This window comes from Callorhinchus milii, unplaced genomic scaffold (assembly GCF_018977255.1).
Source record: "Callorhinchus milii isolate IMCB2004 unplaced genomic scaffold, IMCB_Cmil_1.0 Scaffold8, whole genome shotgun sequence".
NCBI classification, from domain to species: Eukaryota; Metazoa; Chordata; class Chondrichthyes; order Chimaeriformes; family Callorhinchidae; genus Callorhinchus; species Callorhinchus milii.
In genome coordinates, this window is record NW_024704749.1 from 11,762,261 (window position 1) to 11,785,345 (window position 23,085).

The 23,085-nt window shown below is 40.2% G+C and overlaps 1 protein-coding gene across 12 annotated transcripts in view; it reads right to left on the minus strand.

Moving 5' to 3' along the window:
- arvcfb (ARVCF delta catenin family member b) overlaps window positions 1-23,085 on the minus strand; it is a 128,698-nt gene that overhangs the window by 61,505 nt on the left and 44,108 nt on the right. Inside the window, exon 1 of one of the 12 annotated variants that reach the window (XM_007901799.2) lies at window positions 21,312-21,630. The exons of 10 other annotated variants lie outside the window; for them this stretch is intronic. The gene's annotated coding sequence lies outside the window, so the exon portion shown is untranslated. Of the gene's footprint in view, window positions 1-11,066; window positions 11,245-21,311; window positions 21,631-23,085 lie in introns of those variants that run through there. One more of the 12 variants, XM_007901797.2, reaches the window with a different exon arrangement.

A 23,085-nucleotide genomic window follows, 5' to 3' on the forward strand; every position in this document is an offset into this window, starting at 1 on the left:
AGAATGTGTTTCTGGGTACAAAATATACAACCGTTAGATTTTCAAACCCATTTAATCACATTGCACGTCTTCAGACTTTTGTTAATTACTTGTTAGAGATAAAATTGTTTGCGTTGCTTGTGAATTTCTTATGTTCATAGCTCAGTGAAGCTTTACAAAGATTCTGCTCGCTTACACATCAGTTTCAAAGACAATACACATGAAATTGTCAATGCAAAGTTCACATGGTTGGTCATGCACAGTTGACTATTTGGTAGCATTGTCAACTGATGGCCCAGGAGGTACAACACCGACTACAGTCACAGGCCAAACTGAACACTGATTCACAGCTTCAGTTTCTAGTCTGTGCTGAACCAGCTCAACTGATCCATTGGTTGGAAAACAACCCAGATTATGAGCCCTTCCACTTGTGTCATGTTTGATGCCCCCAGGAGACACAGCAAACAGGGCATGTTGTCAGGGTTAACCATGCAGGAAGTACTTAAAGCAACAAAAATAAAGATCGTTGTGAAAGGTAGACATTGCTAATAGCCATTAGATGCAGCTCAAAATCTTCAGTTACGTGGAAAAATCTTTACTTTGCAATTATTCAAGAAATGTTTGACAGCTTTCAGACTGAGTGGACTATTTGATTAAGAAGATGACAGCATCATTCTGTAGCAATCTGTGTCCTTGTCTCAAACTTCATCCAAAAATGCTAAGAATGTGAGCTCAGTTGATAAGCTGAAAGATAGCTACCACAAGGCATTGCTTCATGAAGCTTAAACCAAGCAAAGTGCTGCTTCAAATGAGTTCAGCTCAGTATTGAAAATATGTGGCCTGCTCCATGTCCCCTGGGCTGTCCATCTCACCATCGGCGGTTGGGTCTTCAGCCTTACTGCCCCATCCTCTGGAATCCCTCTGCCTTGCCCTCCCAAGCCTCCTTCAAGACCGGTCTCAAGATCTTCCTCTTTAACAGTGTCTTCGGTTATCCTCCTACATCCATCCCCTTTGGCCCCCACCCCTCTGGATTGCAAGCCCCAGTGACTTGGGACGTCAGCCCGATGTGAAAGGTGCCATATAACTACAATTTGTTGTTATAGTTCGCATCTTCGTTCAGAAACAACACAAATACTATTTTCTGATTTCAGGTCAATTCCATGTAACTAACAATTTCAAAGTGGTTTGAAGAAACTAGCAGATCAACGTTAAATTGAAATTTCCAATTTTGACAGGCATTAATAAACTGGCCAGCTGCAACTAGTGTGAAAAACTGAGAACAAATTTGAATTAATGCCAGTAGTTGACATGGCACAGAATTTCAACCAATTAATATTCAAGTGAATTCATTCTGCCACACTATGACCACACCACCAAAATCAATAAAACCCAGTAAATTCAATCTACTGAATATATTTGAACAAGTTTCTCACTTTTCACCTCCATTTTCTCAAAGCTGCAGTAAATATTCAAGGAGAAGAATTTGGCATCAATGTGGCAGGAATCCAAATGTCCTACAATCAATCAGGGTCCCAAATTAGTAGTGTTATCTCCCAACTGAAGCAGAGGACGATAAAAAAAAACGTTGTACGTGAAAAAAACAAGTTTGTCCACTATTCAAGAGAAGTCAAATCCATATCTGTGCAAGCTTCAAATACATTCCAGCAGAGAGCACCAGATCTCAACACATAACACCTTCATGATAAATGGTCCCAGCAATCCATCCTTGAAAATGGGCTTCCTAATGTAGGACTTGCCTAGGATTTCTATCGTGCTGGAAAGGCAAGCTTCAACACAGGAATGAACGCAGTTGCAGCTCAGCTCTTCAGTTTGTTAAAGGAAGTGCTACATTTTGGAGATTCAACGGTACCCAGTCCTTTCAGTTCCTCTCACAGAGCATTTCAGAGTAAGGGCAATATTCTGTTTTGAGTGAAACAACAGGAAACAGACTGGGTTCCAGACAGGTACGATCATTGTGAAAGTAAGACATCAGCTTCCAATGTTACATTTCGGGTATACAGAGAGTTTATGTGAAAGCTATCTACAGGGAGGAGTCAGCACCCTCACAACCAAGAGACAGATGAGACAAAAGTCCACAGAGAGTGTACGAGCATCCAAAGCAAAAGGGTTACCAGGAAACATAAAAATGGCAAACCATTACATTTGCATTTAAAAAATTTCTGCAATCCATACACAATATTTTCATAATTGTGCTCAACAGTTAACATGAAAGGTGTTGTGTTGAGAATGGTTATTATCACAAAAGCCCTTCACACGCATTTACCGTCATGGGAAGTGGTCAGTTTTGTAGGGAAATGTGGCAGTCATTTTTTGTACCGGGAAGGTCTTTCAAGCAACCATGTGGTAAATAAACTGCGAGGATCATTGGCAAGAAAACTGATAGAAATAATAATAATCCTTGCATTTGATACAGCGCCTTATTATGTCTTCGAGACATCTCAAAGCGCTTCACAGAATATTCTGTAAAGTGAATTGACTGTATATTTTGTGGGTGAAACGCGGCAGCCAATTGCGCACAGTAGGATCCTACGAACAGTCGTGGATTGAAGTGACCAATTTATTATAAGTTTCTTTTGGAAGGCATTATTACCCCCGGAAAACCGATCCATCAATCAACTAATAACTTGGTTCCTCCTTACTGCTGGGTAAACAAAGGCATGTGGATGGAGTAAGGAAACTCACCCAACATTTCACCCTGCTGGGAATCAAAACTAGGTCTCTCGCTTTTGAGGAGAGTGCTCTAACCACTACGCTACAGGACTCCACAAATGGCTGTCTTCTGAATAGCTTCATGGGATCTTTAACACCGACCAACAAACAGGCAGGGAGTGAAGACTTGGTCACAGTCCAGCCAAGCAGATTCAAAATGAGGCATTGCAGTATCAACTATCAAGGGCAGATATACAGAATGTACCTTAGTTTCCATTAACCAATTAAACAAAACACTGTTCCTGTCAAGAGGCATGGAGATGAGAGGTTGAGGAGGTGGGGGAGAGAGGAGGAGAGAAACAAAGATCGTTGACACTGAGAAAAAATGAAATTGAATTTCAAGGTTTCAACTTGCACAGAACAAATCGACAAAAACAGTTAAGTCTCAAGCCCCATTTCGACCGTCATGCTCAAAAACTGAAGATTGTATTCCTGCAGTGAGTCAGATTAGAGTCATTTTTACAGCAATCCTCCCTGAAAACAGGTTGTAGATTTTTTGATGAACCTGCAGTCATCATGTCACAACAGATAGTGCTCCAATCTAAGCACCTTCATGCAACATGGAGCACGTGGATCTCCTCTCTGTATGAAACAACGAGCACCAATACTAATTCGATCCAACCGACTGCACATGAAAACCATCAGATTGAGACTAATCTAATTTCAGACTTCAGACGACTGTTAGAAATCACCCGAGCTTTACGAGTGCAGTTTAGGGGTTTCATTTGAATCCAGACTTTATATTCTTGCCTTATTATTACTCCGACATTCATATTCAACCTTCAAACTCAATGTTCCTCAAGCGAGCAGAACCATTATTTATTTTAGAAGCACAAAGACGTGGACAAGAGAACACTTTTTCTGAATCCACAATCAGAGAATCCTGCAGCAGTGAATGTGATTCTTTTCACAAGTGGTCGATCTGGAACTCATGAGCGAGCTTTGGCCTGAGCAAAGGAATGCCTGGAACTCACCACCATCCTGGGTTTCTATGGGAGCAAATGATCCTTGGAATCTTGGTTGAGTTTTTAAGCTAATTCTGGAATGCTGTGTGTGGTTGACAGCTGTGAAGTGATATTTCAGACTCTGCTCTTCCTCCACAAGCGAGCATGTAAGTTACCACTTTATCAGGCAGCAAAACGTTCATTCTCCCCCAAATGATGAACTGAATTTAGCCGAGTCACTGTACATTCACCCTCCAGGCCTTATTTTCTATGCTACACATGACAGGAACAATCCATTAGGGATAGGTTCTGTGCAGAATGTTTCCAAGTGCACTGTTTAACACAGATTGTAAACATTTACAATTGGTTTCTATTCTCCCTACTGCTGAGTTCATCCTCACGTTCTAACTCTCTTCTTGCAAGCATACATCTTCTCACTTGACAAAGAGCTAGGAAGGGTGGGGGGAGAAAGCCAAAAACACAAATATGTGAGAATTAGGTGGGACTGAAAGGTGAGAAGGAAAAGCTAAAGGCTGTTGACGAGATATGTACTTAATTGTTGCATTACATCATTGAACACAGTTAGATGGGCATCTGTTAAAATGGGCAATGTTTTATGTGCAAGTGAAGCAGATGAACCATGGGGATGACAAAGGAGCTGGTATACTTTTACCTCTAAGGACCAATAGGTTTCCTATGGAAAGACTTTTGGAAAACCTCAATAGGATCTCATACATAGTTTACTCGAATCACACAATCATTCATTTCCTAACAGTTTTTCCGCACAACTCGAGATTTATACCTATGCGAATCACAAAGTAAATGAACAATGTTAAATTTAATTCCAGTATTTACCTTGTTCCCCCGGCTTTACATTGCACCCATTGTTTCCAATCTGGCTAGTTAGACTCCAGCAGCGACCCCAACACACAATCTGGGGTCCCCAAACCTTGGCTCTCGCCAACCTGTGCCTAATGCTTTCCGGAATTAGGTAAGCAGGATGCTCCCGCCAGGGAGAGGGAGGGAGAGAGAGAGAGAGCGCATTCTATTCCAACAATCTATCTCTGGGATTCTCATGTGTAGGTGGGATGCATGGAATTCTCAGCTTGGTTTGGATAACCTAAAGCATGGTGATGGGTTTCCACATGTGTCAGCCACCTGGCTGACCAAAAAAAAATCCAGTCTGATCGTTTTTAAATACCCATACAAAGCCAACTACTACATTTCTGCAACTCAATGAAAGCACGAGAATTACTCAGAAGTACTGTCATTAGACTGTGACATGCTAGTATTTAACATTAAGGACTCATTTAACAACTGATCAGTCATCTCCCTTAAGCACCACATCAATGTTCGTATTCAATCCATCTTTGGGCGGGCAACCTTCTGCTTCAATGCTACCTTTCTTCTTTAACTCACGCAAACCACTTCAATTACACTGAATATAATAATGACCAACAAATGGCCTCTTCAACGGAGTGGAAATTGACTAATACAGACTTAAATGTAGTCCGACACCAATGATTCATACAGAGGTCTGGAATGAAATGTGTGGCATGCAAAGATCAGAACTGATAACGTCTCCCTTTGTCACACATCAAAGCAAACAAAACAAATCTCTCTTCCTATTTCAGTAATGGCACTTGCAACTTCCCATGAGTAATGCGATTTTTCATTTGTAATCATCTGGCATAACACCAAGCGAACCTGCAGAGTATCTGGCTGCAAGTTAAAAGCTCTGGCCATGTCTAACCTGCCAGGAGTGAAGCTTCACTCCTAGCATGAGAGATTTAACATTTAGCTGACTAGGCAGAGAGATGTTTGGTTTAGTCTCATCTGAGCACAGAGCAGACAATTCAGCACTTCCCAAGCCAGGTTTTGACAATAAGGTCAGGGTGCACAGTACACATGCACTATAAGCTTCCACCATACTAAACTCAGGCGCACAACATGGGGTCAGCCTGTAATGCTCTTTGCTTCACAATGGATTTATTGCATAATTGGCAATGCGTCCAAAACTGCTGAAAAAACACAGCGTAAATGAAACACGAATAACATAAGGGATTAGCCCCAAAACTGTGCTCCAGCCTGCAGACTGGAGGTGTGGACGGTCAGAAATCTAGTTATTTGTGGGCAGAAGTTAAAAACACAAAATATTATTTCTATTTCACTGAGATGGAGATTGCGGGGGGGTTGGCAGGCAGGAGATGGCCACAAGAATGATAGCTTGGAGAAACTAGGTGATAGGGATAATCTTTAAACTTGGAGGTGAGACATAATGCTCACGAAAGCGGCTGGTGCTTTTCTCCTCCCTAACTTGCGTTGTACCCGTTGTAATACTGAGAGCCCAGAACAAGAGGTCTGCTGTTTCCAGGTATGAATATGAATATCCAATGCAATTTATTGGTAAGAGTTAGAATGGAATTTCGTTGGGGGAGGGATAAAGTGGCTGACTGCTTTACAATATTACATTACACAAACAATACTATTCTTCCTGTCTAATACATGGTATGACAAGTATTTCCGCAAATACAGGACCAAAATAAATTGTGGTTTAGATAGAAGATTGGGCTTAAAACTAGAGTAGTCTGCCAGAAGCCTCTCTCTCGGGCTGCTGATAAATAAGCAAAGTAGAGCAATGTTTGGTTAATGGAAGAAATTGGAAACAAACACCAATTGTGGAACATGGTCAAAACAATGTCCACACAATTACAGTATGTGGGAAGAATTCTCAATGCCAAGAGACATTATGCTGTGAAACATTTAATACTTAAAAACAAAGAAGCGCTCTCTTTCTCTTGTAAGATTAATTAAACAGAACAGATCACATTGAAAATCTAAAGTAGCATTATGCACAACAGAAGTGCCATCAATCTGTCGAGAGATATCGCCCTGAAGATAGCGGCTTGTTGAGAAAATCTAAGTAGCAACAAGCAGAGATGGGAAAAGCCTTGCAGTGCTAATTACCTCTCTCGAACAGGAAGCAGGCAGGGAAAAACACCCGAGAAAGAACAAATGCACGTTAGCCATTAATGCATTTTAAATGCTTTAAAGAGGCAACAGAATCCACAGGGATTTTCTTTCGTATAAAATTAATGCTTTGAGCAGTCGGAGGCTTTGCGACGAACAGCAACTAAAGTGGCATTTAATGGAGTCAAGACAAGCATGTGCAGGTATGGTGTGGCTGACCACTAATGTACAGGAAGCATCGTGTAAACGTTCTACTGAGAGCAACAGGTGAACATAAAGCAGCAGGTTGAAAGCTGGGTCACTGCTCAACCAACAAAGTAAAAGTACCAGTGGGAAAGGAGGAAGAGAAAAGGAAAAAGATTAGAGCTCCCTCGCCCACAATCATTTTGCTTTCTTACAACTATTTCAATGTGCCCTGACTTGCTTATAAATTGCGACTATTCACGTTATTCCAGTCTGGAAGGTCACAAGATGTCACATCATCAATTTGACGCTGCTCTGAAAAGCTTATACAGTGTGTTTCATCAGCGGCTTTCTTCCAGTCTGTAGGAACAGGGATAGCACTATTGTATTATTTTTGTTTCCACCTGTGCCACCTCACCCTGTACCGCCTGAGGTATATTTTGATTTAATGCAGCCCAATTTACAAAGATCTAAAGTCATCAGTCTGTGAACAATTTTGAAGACCCGTTCGGAAAATAAAACAAATTGTGGATTGCTTCTCATCGCCTTTCCTTAACCAAACCTATTCCTGTTCATTGCTCATCAGTCTTTCATGGATTCTGACTGAATCCTTCTTGTGATCAATAACTAATATTACCTCTCTCCCTCGTCTGAAGACAACACTCAAAGGTCAATGAGTACTTTCAGCCAAATGTGCCCTGTACACTGATGTTGGGAAGCAGCTATACACAGTAGATGTTAAATATACACTTGGATATTACTGAAGTGATCTTTCCCCCTCTGTCCACACACAAACAAGATCTTTTACATGAAATCAACATTAATATCCTGCCCACGACAGTGCATCAATAGTGTGATGAAATATTACATCAACCTCACTGTTTCCACAGGAGTGAGTGGCTTCTTTAAATATTCATGTTGATGCAGCTGAACACCCGAAACAAATCTCAAGCAAGTGTGAGTCAAGGTCAGGGTATTAACCCTCTGGTACAAGAAAGCAGGAGGGGCGGAAATGACAGAGCTTGACAATGTGCCGAGCAAGCCATTGGAACATCATTGCTAAACAGCCCCCAGATTTGATATAAACCAGATGCTATGCTACTCTACAATTGGCACCCTTGATGTGGAGGTCATTAGAAGGAGAAATAGACAATAAACAGTAAAGGACTATTTGCACATGGGTTCTATTCATCATTTCCAATTCTGTAAGATCCTAAACACTTTAATGAACATTTCTGTTGATGGTTTTAATTTTATCCATAATAGGACCTAAATAAAGGAGTAAACTGGTGATAAAGCCAAACAATGGTTTCACCCAGTCTCACTTGCATATGTTCTGCTCTTTGCAATATAAATGCACCAATAATTTCTCTATTACATGTGGTCACCAGTAAGGACATCATATCATTGTGATGAACTGCCCCCCCACACACATAAGCTGACCACCCATTGACCAACGTCAGCACCTTAAAGAAACTCAGTAAAATATATGAAACCAAGACAATATATTTATATCTAAAAACTCATTTCTCAGAGATTTCTCTTCCTGCAACATGTGCACGAGGCAACAGCACATTAGGGCCATTTGAGATTTAGAGCAAGATGGACATTTTATTGCTTCATGCTTCACAATCTTTTTATATTGTGACCAGGATATTTGGAGACAAACAGAAGATTGAATTTATTACAGTCAAGGATCATACATGACATTCCTCCCAGTGGGTGGCATTATCAAGTTAAACCAGCATCTCTAGCAGAAACTGAGAGCTGCAATAGCGAAGTACACCATGATTCTGACACAGAATTGTACTCTTAAAAGCCAAATGTATTACTTCTTACAGCAGAGAGCAGGAAATCCGATTCATACGAACCTGAGCAGAGTTCTGTATATGAGCAAACGATCGCTCACACAAAACTCACAGATGGACTATTTTTAATCATTAAGAAAGGATCACTTGAAAACATTTAACTGACTATTCCCGAGCAGAACTCATTGATTGCGGCAGTACTGATCGATAGGTATCTCAAAACACACAATTCACTTTGGGAATGGTGCTGCACTGAATCTCAAATATCAAGCAAGTCCACACGTCGAGTCCAAACAGTGCATTAATTTCTCCTGTATATCAAATTAAACTGATAATCTTTCCTGATGGCCTTGAGGGTAAAGGTAACACTCGCTATATGCTGGTTTCAATTCCTAGCCTATACCCAGCTGTTTAAGTTACAATTGGCTTCATTGAAGCCCCAACTGTCCAGCGCCTTGGGACGTCCTCTCGATGTGAAAGGTGGTATACAAATGTAATTTGTTGTTGTTGAAGTACTAAGGCTTACATATTGCAACACTACCAAGAGAGCCGGTGATTCACATTAAAGTGGTAGAGCTACAATAAAGCTCTAAATCAGTAATCATCAATTTTGTCAATGCCTGAGACGTAAAGAACTTCCACCCTAAACATGCTAAAAATGGAATACTTCCATTGATCTGGTATGGGCATGATGTTCAACTATATTTTTGTTCAAATGATACTCAGTCAAACTTTAAAATTGTTTTGCTTATGACAACCCCATTTATAAAACATTTATTCCCCTGCCCAAACGTCAATCATGAATCTAAGCAGTTTAAAACCTCATTAAGCTCCCAAAGGTGATGTCACTGCCAACTTTGCATTCCTGCACAACTCAAATACAGTAGTAGACATTCACTGCCCAACTCCCCCACTGATCTCAGCTCACGATTGATTACTGGAGCACTTTTACCATTGAATTTTGCCTTATTGCTCAACAAAGGAAAACATGAGCTAACTACAGAATATCTCCACAATACAATTCTAACATTGCGTGAATGTACAAAGTGAGGCATCCTATGATGGCCCAGGTGACTACACGAGTGCCGAAAGTGAAACTGTGCTATGAGGAACAAGGAGATTCCAGGTTTGAGACAAGTGTAAATTGGGTTTCTGATTAGAAATGGTATCTTGTGTGGTGGTGGTGGTGGTGGGGGGGGGGGGGGGAGATCTCAGTTGTTAAAATATTAGTGTCCACAGTTAGAAAACAAGGAGAATATCTCCAAGTTCACGTGAACATTTAGTTGAAGGAATTTAAGCATCCCCAGGTATGCAAAGGTCATGCTATTAATAGCAAGACAAATCTGAAATACATCCCAAATCTGAGGTTTATATATTATTATATTATATTGGGTATAATAAAATCAGTTTTTTTAAAAATTATAAAAAGTGACAGCTCTAACTGAATTATATTCAATATATTAAATTACACCGATTCTTGCACAAGAGATCGATCAAAGAAAAAGTCAATTTGAAAAGACTAAATGGGAGACCAGCTATTTTAGTTCACATTTCACAGCCATATGGTAAAAGACAATTAGATTACCAAGCCTAGGTAGTTAGCAAAGCATATGGCCTTGTTTTTCTACCATCGGATTAATAATTGATGCTTCTTGGCTGTAATTGCTCCATGTAGTGGATAGAAAAGTCAACTACAAAAAACATAATGGAAGCTTCTGCTTCTCCAGGTTGCATGTGGCGAATATTTGTGTGATCAAATGAGAAAGCCTCTCCCAGTCCTCTTCAATAACCTAAGGCCACTATTTCATTATTAATGAAATTCGTCTGTATAAACGTCTGGCTCCAAGCAAAGAACAGGGAACAACACAAGTCGAGGAGAGAATTAAACACCTGTAACAGTAAAACATTGATCCGGATCTTAACTGTAACGTAGCCTCATAAAAATGCAATAATGCATCAGGTAACCCAATCTTGACAACTAATATCTTAATAATAAAACACTTGCACTTGACATAACCTATTACAAAGAGAACATTCCGAAGCACTTGAAATAATAAGCTTGCATTTGGCATCAAGTATTTCAAAGCACCATTGCAGCTTTTCCCCCGGTTCTCGTTAGGAAGTATGGTAAACAAACATAAAAAATCTAGTTCTGATACAGAATTCATCCAAGAATCTCTACGTGTAATCTTAATCACATATTTAAACTATGACCAGACTGTTGAACTGCACCCCAAGTTGGAGGAGAAAAAAATTATAGCCCAAACTGGATAAGCTATACTCTTCAACCCACTGGAGTTCCAATTCCACTTCCCAGAGCAGCTTCAAAAAAACACAATCACAAACCAAAATGTGTTCACAACCCAAAATGTCCCATAGCTTTGGGCTTGAATATCAAAAGCAGTTGATAAGATTGTATCACCCAACTAAAAACCATACAAACAATACTTACATTTCAATTCCAGGAAGAAGTTTCACATTTCTCCCTTTTTAAATTCAATGGAATTTTTTGTCGGTGTGCAGTAACTCACTCTTCCACCCAGGATCATCTTGCTTTGAGCCTTCTCCACTGCCCCCCTGCCCAGAAAATTAGATCCACTGGCAGCAGACCAGCTTTGTGGAGATGTGAGAGATTCTGCTACTCTCCCTCTTCCGTTTTGCAGAATGCTGTGTGACTGTGAACCACTCCTTCAAGAATGGAATCAAAACATGGCCAAGCAAATGCCGGTTGAACTAACAATCAACCACGGCTCAAACAGTGTTCAAAAATATCTTGTTGCATTTTCAATGCTGCCGTTCTCCAAAGAATAAAGTCGACACAAACACAACATCAGGCTTAGTCACTGCATCAGAAATAGTCAGGTTGGTTGTTTTTTCAGGGAGAGAGAAGGGAACGAACAGAATAGCAAATTACTCCATCAGATTTCCTATGTTTAGTCAAAAGAATTTTAAAGTTACAGATTTCTGCTTTTCCAGCCAGGAAACTATTAAGTGGGTTCCGATTATAGCATAGGAATTCTTTAATTACAGAACTGAAAAACAATGGCACTCTATGATCTACTGCGGAGCACCTAATATCAGAAGTAAAACCCAAACCACAACTGACTCTATTTCAATAGAAGTATTTCTAAAAATGACAAAAATGCATTTTACAAAATGAGCCAAAATACAGAGCAAACCACACAGACCTCGGTTGGTTTAAAACTGATCGGTTTGACTGTGAAAGCGTATGACACGAGAGACTGCGAAAATAATCCTGGGACAGCTTCAAGCCATTGTCAAGAGTTGTTCACGAGGAAAGTATTGAAAGCCAACCACAATAAAAAGCGCTATGTTTGTTGTGTTTAAAAAAAGCTATTTTTAAAAACTTTGGAGGAAGGCTCATTTCGATTTAGATGCTCGAGGAACATTCCACACCCATATAAATGTAGGCAGGCCCCCATTTACCTTTAATGGTAGGGTGGTCCGACTGGTGACTCATGTGCCGCAACCAGCACCCCCGCGCCCTCAATTTCATCAGGTCCACCCACTCCCTTCATAACCTGGAAATGTTGTTATGTTATTTTTTGGAAGTTAAACACAAAAATATTGCCTATGCGGCCTGTGGACTTTTTACAAATCTGGCCCTCAGAAGCCAAAAGGTTAGACCCCCTCCCGTTTTATGGCAATATGGCTTTCTGCTGTATGGCAAGCTTCATGGTGCACATATAGGACTCAAGGTTATAACTTGGGTTCCCATACAACAAGAAAAAAAAATCACATTGAGCACATAATAACACGTAGCTTTTACACTGACACTCCGCGAATAAATGAACTGTCCAAGTTATCGCTTCTCAACAATTCAAACCCAAATGATGCTTCATCCAAGTTTAAATTAGATCTGGTTTTACGCATTCCCATTTGAAATTGAAACAAGCAGCTTCAAGGTTGACAGAATGGCCAAAAGGTACGAAAAAAAGCCGACTGGATGAACGGAAACTCCATAGCAACCATCTGCAATCCACAATACCGCCTTGTTACAAAGCCGTTCCAATACTGAAAAAACAAGATTAACTGTACCAGATAAATCAAACCACAATCACCCCATACACAATGCCCACACAAAACCATAGGATTACAAGAAGATTCTAGACATTTCGCCATTCTGTTGGAATTACAGATTTGGCCGGCACAATGTGCTGTCGTTTTTGTAAACTGTTTCGGGACAGCTGTTCAGCATTTTAACTGGAAATAATATTTGTTGGTCAGTTGATCACACAATTTGCTCCATACCAGGAAGGAGATTTAAAGTTCCACGTGGAGTGATCCGAGCTCACACCCAACTCAAAAACAATGGGATTCCTTTATATTCGTTTTTTTTTAAAAATGGGAAATCCCATCATAAAGATGTAAAGTAATGGAAAAACCACATTATATGATCTATTTCACTACGTTCAGTCGCCAAGCAGTCTCTTATAAAGTAACCTATTGCACATTGGAGCAAAGGATGTGCAATCCTATCAAACTACTTTGAGCCAAGACTATAGTAGTATTGGATGTTTTAACCTTCGTATTTATTTTTATATATATTAAAAACTTAAGCACAACTGCATCATAAAAGCCTCAAGAAAAATTCAATCTATAATCCAACTGCAAAGGCTGGTTCTATGCTTTTGAGATCGACAATTTGAGATGGTGACATGGTACAATTCTCTTCTCATTACCTTTTTTTCTCCCTAAAAAGAAATCAAATAAACTTAGGCTGACCACTCAGAACAAACTCTCTCGGTTGCTCGGCCAGCACCAATCCACGCGGACACCACATCCAAGTCCAACCTCTGCTGAGCGCCCGCAACAGTCACAAAATAGAGCAGGAGGACAGACCTCCAACAGACGGCACAGACCTCCAACAGACCAAAGGTGTCGCAATGGTAACATGAATGCTGCCATCTTGTTTATAACCCGAGTTATCGAATCAATTTTACATTGAAATGCTTAAAGAATCTCTACAAATGTGATGAGTTACATGTTAAGCGGAGTGATGATAAAGCAAGCTCCCTTATTCATAGTTTATATGGTCCAGGATATTGACGACATAATAACTTAGATTGTGATGCGTTAAGCCAAGCGCAAGTTTCCGGAGTTTACTGTATTGTGCCCGACAGTGCAAATTTGCTCAGCATAATTTAGTATAAATGAGCTTGGATTCACGCCATTCCTGATGTTATATTTGTATCCTCACATGGGCAGCCACCATCCCAGTCTAATCCAGAATCTCTCTCAACAACATTTAATGCAAATTGAGTCCCCAAAAATATTACAGTTAACAGTGGAGCTGGTTTACAAATTGATACCCCCTTCACTTTATCAAAATTATATCAACTATCTAGTTTTGTCTGTGCTCCAATGAGATAATACAAATGGTACCATTCAACAAATGTACATTAGAGCATTAGAATAGTCCATTAAGAATGAACAAATCAGAATTATCTCTGCGCTTAATGTTCGGTTAGGGATTTGTATCAAGTATTTTACTCAAAATAATATACTAAGCACTACATCTGTACAGCCAAGCAGAAGGTCTTAGAACACAACCATTTTATGGAAAAGGGTCAGAATGCAAATAAAAGTGGTCTGAAAATAAATGAACAGCAAAAAAAAATCACAACCAGCGATACATCAAATTAACATTATATCGAATGAGTAAAGGAAGATAAAGGCCTTTAAAGGTCAGAACTGTTCTCTGGAGATGAAGAAAGTGATCAGCACTCCGCAGAAGAGAATCAATCATCTGACAAACATAGATTCTTCAGGTGAAATATTGTGTTTAAGATCTATTGTAAAGAAAAGAGGAATTGGAGATTTTCAGCACCTCATCTCAGTGCTTCATAGTAATTAAAGTGTGATAAAAAAATTAAAGCATAAAGTAATACTAAGTCCTGAAGTTTATATATGCATAGACAGATTCCTTTTATTAATTGCTGTGTTGCCTAGTGGTTCTACAGCTTTAATTGAGAATTAATGACAAGAAAGCTCCTCTGATTCCACAGTGGGTAGAACCACTGACCAAAAGTGAAACCAAATCAAGATCCTGGGTTCTCCTCCCAGTCTGTGCTGAGTTGGCCAGGCCAGCAAGACGGTAACAACATTACATTTAAAGAGCGCCTTTCATGTCAGGAGGACGTCCCAAGGCGCTGGACAGTCAGGGGTCAGCACCCGCGCATGGGGGAGGGGTGGGGTAGGGTTGAGGAAAGACAGAGAGGTGGGAGGTCGACTGAAGGCACGATCAAAGAAGAGGGTCTTGAGACTGGTCTTGAAGGAGGCAAGGGAGGAAGCAAAACAAAGGGATTGTGGGATGGTGTTCCAGAGCGTGGGGCAGAGAGGCTGAAAGCCCGACTACCAACGGTAGGGTGGGTCGGGCGGGAGACATGGAGCAGGTTGGAGCCCGCTGATCGGAGGGATAACAACAACTTGCATATATATAGCCCCTCACGCGGGGTAGCATCCCAGAGCGCTTGACTGGCCTCAGCATCCTGGACCAGGGTGCTTGCATTCAATAGTTACACACAGATGTCTGACTCATGACTGGATGAACACTCATAAACCAGATCAGAGATCTAAGATAACTCAGGGCTTGCAGATGAATATGCCACCTTGGTGAGATGTCAGGGTGAAGCCAACACCCATGGAGTCCCACCCCAGCACGAGTCAACAGAGGCCAAAAAACGAAAACTAGATAAAGATCCGCCGAGAAACTTTAATTACTGCAAAGCCCATAAGGGTATCAAAACAAACCTCAACAATTGCAGCATACATTATATCTACATGAGCTGTAATTTTATCTCTGGGTTCAAGTGGCGTTCACAAATCACTCAGTCCTGTGGTTCATGAGGTCATCTGGAGACTAATTGGATTACAATCTTGTAACTCCCTCCCACATACAGCTACATGCGAAAGATGAAATATTTGAAATGTAATCTATAAAGATTCTAATACAATAAGCCTGCTTTATTTTTCTGCTGCAAGAGGAATGTATGAAGAAAATGGCATTTCTGGACTTCAAGCGTTGCTAAACAAGCACACTTCAGGTGGAAAAACCGTAAATCGAGATGTGCAATAAAAGCTGACACCTGCTTTTAATAAAATGAACATTCCAATCCTGAAACTTCATTGTTGACTGCAGTCAAAAGAGCAAACCAACTGTAACCCTTTATCTTAAAATCCACTCGCGTTTCTCTCCCCGGATTGTTCGAGGTTTCACAACAAATTGCACTTACACAGCGCCTTTCACGTCGGGAGGACGTCTCAAGGAGCTGAACAGTCAAGGATTTGGATCCGAGCTGGGATCAGGAGGGATGGAGGGCAGGGGTAGGAGGATGACCGAAAGCACGGTCGAAGAGGAGGATCTTGAGACAGGCCTTGAAGGATGCAAGAGAGGGGGAGATCCGATGGAGTACACAGATTTATCGTGTACACAAAAGTATGTGTAAGTGTATTGCACTCCTCTTTGTGGCTTATACTGTCCACCATTATGACTGTGTGAAATCAGGTATCTCATTAGATTCCCAATGCTCTCAACATTCCTTGGCTAAGGCCTCTAAAGCCACCCAAACTTGCTCTTGCTGTGTCAAGACAGCAATGAGTAGATGGTTCAAAACTATTCTGATCTCTGGGTTTGTTAAGGTTAACATTTTGATTTTTTTTAACGTTAACATGTGCCAAAAGAGTCTGCTAGCCAACAAATTAGCTTTGTTTAAAGTGTTTACTGACTGTTAACAGCATGCATCTGTAGACATAAATCTATCCAATATGCCCTTCAAACATTAGCACTACTCATCATAGAAGCACATTACATAAAGTATCCAATTCATTTCTGTTTCAAAGTATGCACAACTTCAGCGATTTGGGATGAGGAACATATGTGCACTTACTTTTTTTAAATAAAGGAGGCTACCTTATTCTTATACTGTTTTTCAGGTTCACAGCAGGAACAGTGCTGAAGCAAAGTCCCTCGCCATCTGCTTGTGCAGACACATGGCACCAGTTTATTTTATTCCCTATCTCGGTATGGTGGCATATCAAGTAGGAAGATTTTCTAACTTTCCTTCACTTTGACCAACATTAGACTTCCATGATGGATGGAAAGAAGCAGACTTTTTTTTAAAAAAACACATTTGACTTAAATGTGGTTGCTTAAGAGGTTGTGAAAACTCCCAACTGGTTGCAAGAAAGCAGAAAGCTCAACACTGCATTAATTTGATGAATAACTGTTTATCTTTAACTCTCACACTGCACTGCTCAAGGTTGGAAAGTTGTTCCAACTTAAAGAAGATAAAATATTCTGACTGAACAAGTCAGCACTGGATGTCAAGAAAAATTCAATCCTCGGCTTGATAAATTGCAATCTATATTGTGAAGTGGTGTGAAAGACCACCTAGAGAGAGATTAATAGTCTTTTAACATCACTACATGTGCGGGTGGTGGTGGGGTGGGGGGGGAAGAGAAAAAGAAGTCTGAGCAAGACACTGGCTGACTCGTACAAGCTTTATTATACTGCCTCCTCACAGAATGATACAGCATGAAAACTGGCCATTCAGGCTTACTCGATAGACTGTTCCAACAGGATGCTTGGAAACTGACTGCTGTTGCAATCATAGAATTTACACCATTTCCAAGTGTCTTACACACACACGTATTCACATGCAGCAGGTCTCAAGTTTTGCAAGAAACCAGCATATCCAACTTGCATTATTGGTGGTCACAGGACAATTATTTGTTACAGGGGTACTGTTATATTGATGTGGAATGGAGTCCACACCAAATGCATTTGAGAATTTAACATTGAAGCAAACATTCTAGATGTTGGACTAATTACCTGGTGGGTATTGTTGTGGGTGGAGCGTTTGGATCAGAGCGCGAGTTGATCTATTTAATCCATGTTGTGCAAGTGCTTGTATAACAAGAGGCAATGATTAAGGATTAGAATTTGAACATGTACTAAAAGGCTACTAAACCTAACTGGGAGTCAGGTGAAATGGTGGTCATTAGAGACCATTTCACCTTCAAGACTCGTCAAACCTCAATTGTGCTGGTTTAATATTCAGCAAAATGATCAATGGATGTATTAGGCTATCGCTGAAGTAGATTTTAATTACTTAAGTGCAGCTCCGTTACAAATTTGCCTTCACCTTTTTTGCCAGAGGAACAACAGGCCATTCTTGCAATTTATTTTCCCACATTAACATGGTAATAAAAATGGACGTCTTGAAATACACTGCATGCCGAATACCTGCAAATTAACTTTTCAAACGCAGAACTATTCCAATTCCTCAAAAGCTGATCGGTCACCCTTTCAAAAAGATTTCATTTCCAAGGGCCACACAAGTTGTTTTCGGAGATGAATTTGTTTCCCCTATACAAGGAAGAAACTTTCATACTGTCAATTTTCAACGTATGGAAGAAAAACAACAGTCATAAGAACTTGAAAACCAGCATGGGTCGAGAAGCCAAACAAACATCAAAATCATGTCCTCATTTAAAAAAAATGTGGATGAAAATTTACTTTTAGCCTCTATTGACCTTTGTTCTTGCAACATGCAAAGATAAATAACTCACGTCACAGAAGCATTGAAGGCATATTCAGCCAATAATGTCACTGCAAACTGTTTGAATGGGGCAAACGATTTAGTGATCCCAATTGTTTATGCCACTCAAGAACGTTACTGAACCTCATCACACTAAACGCACCTATAGACAATTAGGGATTCGATTCCAAACTGAACAGTACAGAAAAGGAAATATCTACATCAAGGTCTAAGAAAGAGGATTGATGGAGGGTTTTCAAATGGTAGTAAACAAACTAGATTTCCCTTGAAGAGCCTATCGTTCACACAGCACGTACATTAAAGAGGAGATCTAGGGGATTTGAAAATTGCTTTGGTGCTATTATTAATCTGCTGAAAAGATTAAACCCACCCCACTGGTAACAAGCAATATTCTAGCAATTTTGCATATACTTAAAAATACATCCCCACAGCCAATTCTGAGGCAGCATCGTTTATTCAGCAGCACCTTGCTATCAGTGATGTAGAGTTGATCAGTCCATCAGAAAATCAATCGAGTCTCTGCATTCGCTCCCTATAATATAGCAAATAGAGAACTCAAAAGTCATTCACTCATTGACAAACATTGGATTTATGAAGCAATAAGATGAAAGGTTTCACAACTAGATTAACTTTGCATCAAATGAAAATTCCTCCCAGCTTTTACCTTCTATAAAACGAAAAACACTTAAGTTTTTTTTTAAAAATCCTCTGCAGAGGAACTGTAATTTCAACTTGCCACAAATATGCAACCTAACACTATCCCAAACATGCACTGAGGAATGCCTCCATTCAGTGGCCTGTCCACAGGAACTTTCAAAGCTCTTCACAACATACCTTGCTCCTATCCACACAGCCAAAGGCAATTACTGGTTACAAAGGTGATTGGACTATTGAGCAAACTGTGATTTAACAGGGAACAAGGAACTCATTTCTTGCAATTGACTTGGGCAAAAGTCGAGATGGACTCAACAGAATTGACAATTCTTTAAGAGTAATGCTCAAGTTATAGACTAATTTGCAAAAAATTTAAACCATAAAAGAAAAAATGCATTTGCTTGCTAATTTAGAAGCAGATCTGGCAGGCTTCAGTCATTGCACATCCCCTTCATATGGGTCTGGAACTGGAGGTTAAACCTCTTTGCAATCAGCAGGTCTACACAAACTAACAGTGAAGGGATGGATGACAATTTCTGAATTGAACCAGGCATTTCTTTCTGAAGCATGTGAGCTAGGAGTCTGGGAGCTATCAATTTCACACCAGAAGTTTCCTTATGACAGTATTTCACTTACGGGTGGGCTGGGCAAATTCCTCATTCCCAAGATGATAAACCGTTACCCGATAGTGCTCGCACCACCAGCTTGGAATAAGAGTTGCTGAGGACTATAGTTCAAATGGAAGCTAATTTTGGTTTTGTTACTGAAAAGGCGCTCTGTTTGAAGGAATTTGTGCAGTACCAGAGAAATATGTCTACATGCAGAGAGATGCAGTTCCCAACTGCAGTTAAAAACTGGGACAAACTTTCTGTTCCCCATGATGTTAACCCTCAGGATCTTCACACTCACAGGTAAGGTAGTCTGTAAAGCAGAATATTGAAGAGATTGTTGCTGGGAGTTACATTTTACTTAAGTCAATATTTAGTCATTCTAGGGGAAGTTTGACAAATGTTCACAACTTCTGTATTGTAGAGACACTTAACTTCTGGTTCATGCAAATTCATCAAGGTCAAATAATAATCCTTGTATTTGATATAGCGCCTTATCGCGTCGTTGGAACGTTTCAAAGTGTTTCACAGGATATACTGCAAAGTGTGTATTTTGTGGATGAGCAATGAGCATTTAACAAATACCACAGATTATACTATACAATCAATAATAGAGTAGGGATTACCCAATACACAAGTAAAGTGCTCACTATATTTGGGCGTTCAAAGCAGCTTTGCTGCATATCATTTATATTTCACAATCTCTCAACCCCTCCTCGCCCCTCTTCAAAAAACTATTATAAAAATTAGTTTTTGTCTGGATTTGTCAGAAAAACATGACCTGAGCTCCGCCAAAAGTGTTTTAGAAAATTAATCTCAGCGCTCAAAATCCAAAAATAAATACAAATAAAAACATAAGTCACTGGGAACACTCAGCAGGTCAGGCAACATCTATAGATAAAGGAAAGTTAGTCAACGTTTCGGCTCCACCTTTCGTCAGAACTAAATGTTGGATTCCGTTCTGTCAGCACCCACTCACTGACAAAAGCCTTTGTGAATGCCACAGCTCTTGCACAATGTTGGTGCACGTGGTGCAGTTAACATTTTATCACTGGTAAGCTGTTTATCCCCACCCTTCCCCACCAAACTCAAGAATTGGTGATCATCACCCAGCACACTTTTCCCTTTCATTACCCCAATTTTCCTTTACAATCACATTTTTCCACAGCTGCTCCTTCCCTTCTACCTCTCTGCAAAATAAGATCACCAAAGTCCTGAGCTCCAGTTTAGATCCCGTGGTGATACCATTTAATGGCTTTGATAATCCGAACTGAACAGTTCTAATTTTTCAGCTGCTGGGATTCAGTTGATGCACTCTGCAGTATTACATTACAAGCCTGACGCCTCCACAGGGTGTTCTCTATCTGAGCAAAACAGCAGGAATAAGACACTGAACTTGTTTACCACACCAACTTGAAGCTCTGCACCAGTTCACACCACAAGTTCAACTCCTACATAGAATTACCATAATCAAAATTAAGCCAACATCATGCCATTTACACAATGATTTACCGGAGTCAGCAGCTGATCCACAAGTTGAAAGCTGTAGTATAAAACCTCTTCTAGATTAGATCAATGCACATTCAGCACAAGCTACCCAGATTCAAAATAACCATAGAATCTTTTTTAAAAAAAGCTTGAAATTCCACTACAAAAGTGACAGCGCACAAATTCAGCTGTTTGAGTCCAGAACCATTGCTGTACATAGTCAAACTCTTGTCAAAAAGTAAGCATAACACACAATTTTTACACATTCAGTTGTTTTGTTTACACGCTTCCCTTTGAGGCATGTACCTGTCCTTAAGATAATTTCCTTCAATGCCACGTCCTCAGCGCAGTCAAACCGCTTACCTTTGCCCTTCGTGTCAGTCTGTTCAAGCCCTGCCTGTAGCTGGAGTACTCCAACTTCTGTTATCACACAAATTCCACACACGCTTCAACGCCAACAGACAGCTCAGAGTCTGCAGTGCTATTCATTCTTTTGTACCAGCTCAGAGTGTGAAATATCTTTCTAATGAGATCGTAAAGCCGCTGCTACATTGCAACCAACTCCTCCGAACTCCTGATTTCCCCAGTTCTCTAAGGCAGCAAACACCTCCTGAAAGCCCAGTGAGTTCTTCCTACAGCCCTCGCCCAATGGCCACCCCACCCACTGTGTATGTGCAACACAGCAGTTTGTTGAGGTGGAAAACTGATGGACAGTCACAGCTGGAAGCTCCAGTACAGCATGTCTGACCACACCCTATTCAAACAGAAATCAAAGAGTGTTATAAAACAGAGGTAAGGCAGTCTTTACAGTTTAGGCCACTACATGAAAACCTAGTTTGCTTCCTTGAATTGATAGTGCAATTTATCATCCATGATTTGAGCAGTTAATCAAATAGTTAATCAATTCCTTCATATTCTCTCTCCTCCCCCACACATGTTCACATTGTGTGGTCATGTGCTGATGATTAATGGGAGTAGTTAATTTCATGTATTAATGACATTGCTAATTTACGCCCAATGTACATATCTTCAAATTCTAACAGACCAGCTCTAGCTTTATTGCTGTCAAACCGTTACTAACACTATCACTAGCAGAGATTAAAGTATGAAATCTCTGTTGAAAGCAAGAACACCCAGTACTGTGCAGAACTAACCCTGAGCACAACTGTAACATAGCTGACTGCTTAAAATAAAGGGATATTTTTAACCCTTAACCAACTTAAACAACTAACACTTTGATGTCCTTGTTCAAGCAACGTCATTCAAATAAAAATGAAACTTCCTGATTAACTGCGATGGTTTCAGGTTCAGTCAGAGGGCCACGGAGAGTTACATCACTTACCAACCCAAGGCTTGCCAGACAGGTGTGGAATGGCTCAATGCCACACCCTAAGGGATGCAACAAAGGTGTAATAAAAGCTCATGCGACTTTTAGTCAAGAGATAAGATCAGTACTACAACACTTACTACTGAGAAGTAATGAAAATAACAGCAAATCCTTACAAGACTACTTTGGATGCATGTACATGTTGACGGTTTGCAATGTACTAAAGATAAGGGCAAGAGTAATGTAATTGGGATGACAATGGGGGGTGGGGGGGGGGGCGGTTAACTCATTTAATCCCCAAACTATGGCGTACAACTACACAACTCACTTCTCACAGTTGCACAATATTGAAATACAAATATGAGGCTTTGAATGTCTTTTCTTTGAACAATGATAATATGGGCAATTTGCTCAGAAAGAGATATTTTACAAATGCAACCCCCACCCCCCACCCCACAAAACAGAAGTTGCTGGGAACACGCATCAGGTCAGGCAGCATGTATGAACACTTCCTGAATCAGTGTGCCCTCAATCTGATCAAAGCAAAATCTTACACCCTTAAACCCAGCAAATGTGTATTTGGAGCGGCCCTTCACATTCAGACTTCATGCTGTATGTTCTAGGTTTCTTTAAATGCGTTATTAATTATGAATACAATCCAATTTTTAAAAAATCCTAATTTCAATCGCAATATTTGATTGGACACTCTAACGGCTCAAAGTGATAAATAAGAAGATAATTATTTTCACAAAAAGGTCAGTTTGACATTTACAAACTCCGTATCATCTGCAACCTGCAGTGAAAGTTTCC